Genomic DNA, 5,167 nt, shown 5'->3' with positions numbered 1-5,167 from the left:
ATAAGGGGGCTTTCTGTGGGAAGAGATGGGGCAGGGACACTGGTTCAGGGAACCAGAAAGAAGGGACTTTAGGAAAAGGATAGGAAGTGAAAGAGAGAGACAAAGAGGTCTGGAGAAGAATGGGACAGAAGTCTATCTCAAGGTCAATGTCGGGTGGGCTCCTTTCTTTGTTGGTTCTTGGAAGTTAAAAAGTGAACTTTCCACCAGTGTATTGCTCTTAAGATCTACCTACTCCTCAAGTGTAATGAACCAATAAGCCTTGCATATTTCCATTTCACTTCTCTATATTTGACCTGGGACACGTTCTCCAGGAAGAAGGTGTTCAGAAAAGCACAGAACTCTTTCCCCAATTTGTTTTGGGGGATTTCTATGAGTAGAATGGAGGAGCTCTGGACTGTGATGGGTGGCCGTGTTGAGTCACCATGGTTACTGGCATCAGAAGAGGGCTCTAGGGGCCAGCAGTGGAGATGACCACCCTGCCCCAGTGTGAGAGACTGAATTTCCTGAGGGCCGTTCACAAGTTAGCAAAAAATAACTTTTAAGAAACCTGAGTAATGACATATTCTCAGGGTCTAGATACAAATATTTCTGATTGCCCATTCTGGCTATAGATATTAATACCTGGGTTGGAAATAGACCCAACAGGTCATCTTGTCCATCCTCCTGCCTCAGGCAGGACTAACTTGATATATGTTTGTCTTATTCTTCCCCTACATCTCCAGGGGTCAAAATACTATATATTCCTCCACTCATCCATCCATCCATCCATCCATCCATCCATGCATCCATCATTTATTGAAACTTGAGTAGGACAGGGGATCTCTCCTTTAACAACTCATGGTATAGTCTTTTCAGAGATTCCAATCCCTAACCAGCAGGAGTAATTTCTAATGTCTAAACTAAATGTCTAATCTAATCCAGTGTCTAATTTCTAACATCTAATCTAATGTCATTTTGTAAATAAAAGATAAAACAGGTTCATTCATTCATTCATGCATACACGAATGCATGCATTCATTCCACAAATACGTCTGAGTGTGTTGTCTGTTCCAAGTGAATTGAAAGGTGCCCCTTTGTTTTGGATATGCCACTTACCTTTCATGTTCACTAGGTACATCCTAAGACTGGGACCTCAACCAGCATTGAAAATGCGGTCAAGAAAAGCTCATATGTAACTACATATTTGGACAAAATGGAGTTCCTACAACTCCTTCCATTTAAGGATCTCAAAATATCTAAGAGCATGATCATTGCCCAGAGGGGGCGATTGTGCGTTGAGGGTTTCATCCCAGCTGGCATAGGGTCGGCTCCAGAATTCCTAATTCTTTGCCATGAAACTGTTTCCAGAGGAGCAAGTAAGCAAGGCTGGATTCTTTTGCCTCTGTCTGAACCTGCTCCCCAGCCCTTCCCTTGGGTTCACTCCCCTCTTCCCCTTTCTTGGGTCCTTTCAGCTTCCATACCTTCTTGAAGCAAAAGGGGGAGAAGGTGGGCTGAGAGTGGGACAGAAATAGCCCCTTGAACTCTCAGTCTCTCCTGATTCATCAAAGCGGGGAAGCTGGTTGCTGGAATGAGTGGGGGCGGAGAAGACAGGAAGAGAGGGCTCTGCAGGCTGGGAATAATCCAGAGCCCTCGTTAATGTCTGACACCTCCAATAAAAGCTGCAGATTCCCAAAAGCGATTTTTGAAAATCCTCAACTCTTTGAAGCTTGGTGTTTAACTGCCACTCCTTCCACGGGCTTAATAGGAAACCAAGCCCCTTGGCTTGCACAAAGGGCGTCACCTGGGGTAACGCCCCTTTTCCAAGCATCTGAGATCCTCGTACAGGGACCCTTGAGTCTTCTTGCAGCTGGGCATGACATGGAGGCCTCAGTCCTTGCAGAATGAAGGGCAGCTTTCCCCAAGGCTTGTGGCTATGGTGAAAGCTGAGGTTTATTGGCTGGAGTGGGTCAGAGCTGTGCAAGGGAGCAGGGGCAAGACTTGGAAGGCAGAAGGTGGATGGAGTGCAGAAATGTGGTTACATCCAAGCAGTTATTTTTCTAGACAGACTTCTTTTTTTTTTTAACTCTCTTTCTCCATTTAACTGAAAAAGTGGAACATATACATATTCTAAAATAGGAATATAATGAAAAGCAAGTCCCTCTTAACCGGAAGTCACTTGTCTCTCAACCTGCAGGCAACTACTATTAACAGAATTTGGGTATCATTCAGAAATTTCTTATGCTTTACATGTACCTTCTTTTCTTGGGCATAAACAGGAACATAGTATCTCCACTGTTCCATATACGACTTGTTTGTAACAATATATTTATGTAACATAAATCGACTGCATTTGTATACACATATAAATCTACTTCATTCTTTGCCTGGTGTTATATAGTATGGGTACCACAATTTATTTGCTCCATCCCCTAATAAGAGACATTTAGGTTGCTTTCAGTCTTTGTTATTACAAACAAAGCTGCAATGGACAGTCTTGTACAAAGACATCTGTGCTAATATAACTGAGGGGTAGATTTCTAGAAGAGAAATTGCTGCATTTGAGATATGTACCTCGAGCTTGCCAGACATTGCTTCGGTTGTTTTCTGACTAGCTAAGATTGTATATAAAGTGGTGGAAGAATTGGTTATCAACTCTCCATCCCTGCTCCCCACACCCTACTTCCTATCCCTTGCAAGACTGGGATACAATGATGGGGATAAGTCCCCCAGTGGTGTGACTGAAAATCATGTTTGATGGGCTTTGGAAGAACAAAGAGAGGTTTTTGTTTTCAGAATGACCCACCCTCCTAACGATTGTGCTCAGGCTGGGCACTACCTGAGTCCCTGAGCAGAGCTGAAATGAAGAGGGCCTGTGAGGGCCAGTGGCGTCAGCTGGCCTCCTCCACAGAGCAGAACCACTAGCCCCTTCCTGGGAAACTCCATGGGCTCCCCAACTTCTGCTCACAAAACTGCAATAATGCTGCAGTCACTTGTGTTCTGGTTTTAACTTTTCAAAGCCTTTTGCAGTCGGTGTTTCATTCCATTTCAGCTGGGAGGGAGGCCAAACAGCGATTGTTAGATGAAAAGATTGAGACCCAGAGAGGCTGTGTGATGATGGTGAGTGGTCATGAAAATGTACTGGCTCAAGTGTGAGGAGTCTAGGGTTCAAGTCCAGCACTGGGGTCAGTTAGTTGTGTATCCCTAGGCTTCTGCTGACATGTTTGGACAGGATGGTCACCAAGCCCCTCACCATGCAGGGTGTGATCCGATGACTGTTCAAGTCCTATAGTTGACTTGGAGACAAATGGGCCATGACCATTCTCCATTGGCTGGCTGTTGAGGATTGGTTGAGCCAGATGTTGGGTCACCCATCATATGATGGCTCCAGGCAGTGCCACTGTCCTGATGTGGCTCCTGTCTGGGCAGCAGAGGGTCTCTCTTTCCTTTGAGTGCTGGAGCGTGCTCTCAGATGGCTCCGGGGGCAGTTCTTGTGGAGGGCATTGTACTGCTGGCAGGGAGACAGCAGAGGCTGGAGCAGATGGGATTGGCCCAGGCTGCTAGGGAAGAGGACCCCCCATGCAACTCCCTTCAGAAGCACTGTGGGAAGAACCCCTCCACCCCATTAATGCCCCTATAATTTATGCCATCTGCCCCCATAAAACCAACCCATCTCCAGTGTCTGGTTCTCCAGATGGCCTTGGGGGCCTAATTAAAGCCAGGCCCCTTGCTGGCCTTATCCTCTCATACTGGTCTGTTAATAGCCTTCAGCTATCCCGGCTCCAGGCCCCCTTAACTCCTTCATCCCCAGCTTCCTCCTCCTCCCCAGGATCTTTGTTCTGTGCCCTTTCAATGTCCTGGACTAGGTTCACACAGAGGAGGCCCACCCCAAAGTCAAGTGTGATTTCTTGGGAGAATCGCTAGCTTGGGATCAGGAAGACTGTGGCCACCACTGACTTGCTGAGTGGCTTTGGGACAGTCATTTGACCTTGCCCCCATTTCCCTATTTTTGGCAAGTAACATTTCTATTGCAAGAAAGAGCTTGCAAGATGTTTTTTACCTACATGGTCTCATTGAAGCTCCCAAAAGGAGGTAATTAACCCCCTTCTAACAACTCTCACAGGGGGACGTTCACGGCAGCATGGGCTGCGGAGAAGAGGAAGCGACACAGAGGTCCGCAGTTACCAAGTCAGATTCGGGAGGGGCCCCATGCAGGTGGCACGAGCCCCCTTCTCCAGGCAGGTCAAGGTCCCCCATGGGAGGGCATGGGATCTCCCCACAGCTCTGTCACCGTGACTCCTGGAGACTGAGGTGCTGACTGTGACTCCTGACACAGGACAGTGTGGGGGAACTTGGGGGAGGCTGATAGGAGGCCACATGAAAAGCAGCACTTTTGTTCCACGCCACTCCGCCGAACCCCACAAGGCAGGGGCTGTGGGTCAGTGACAGCCCTCACGCTTCCCAGAGGAGTCAGAGCCTGTCCCCGCTGAAGAAAAGACAGGCACAGACAGGCCACACAGGAGCAGGAGGGCTGCAGCCAGTCCCACAGGAGGAAGGGCTGCGCCAAAGGTAGCATGGGTCTCGGGTGGTTCAGCAGTGGCGTGGAGACACCCTGTGGTGAGATCGAGGAACCACAGTTTGGTTTCCGGCGACAGGGGATGCGGCAAAAAACCCAGAACCAGCGTTGAGTTCCCACCTGTGTAGGACACAGACTTTCCACAGAGGCCTCCTTTCCCCATCCCAGTGCTCTGGGAGGGTGACATGCCAATGCCCAGACTCCGCCACCATCTACCTTCTAGCTCTCCCACTTGCCAGCTGTGTGATTGTGGCAACTTCCATTCATGACCTCTTGGAACCTCCGTTTTCTTGCCTGTGAGATGGGCTACTTCGTAGGGCTGTTGCAGGGATGGGGGCAAGTGCTTGCCCAAGGGCCTGGCATGTAATAAGAGCCAAACAAAGTTGGCCACTGCTAGAGAGTCTACATCTTGTCCAGTGTCACCTAGTTAGTAAGGGACTGGTGCAGCAGGGATTGAATCGCGGTTTCTGCACCGCTGCCTCATGGGAAGCAGGGGAGTTGACTGTTGAGTGTCCCCACCCAAAGGCCACATTTATTTCTGAGATAGAGAAGGTACAGTTAGAGCTCACCTCAGGTGGGGCAAGAGAGAGATGACTGGCCACATCGGACTTTCTG

Source organism: Macaca nemestrina, chromosome 12 (genome assembly GCF_043159975.1).
Source record: "Macaca nemestrina isolate mMacNem1 chromosome 12, mMacNem.hap1, whole genome shotgun sequence".
Lineage (NCBI taxonomy): Eukaryota > Metazoa > Chordata > Mammalia > Primates > Cercopithecidae > Macaca > Macaca nemestrina.
Note: the sequence above shows the minus strand (reverse complement) of the source record.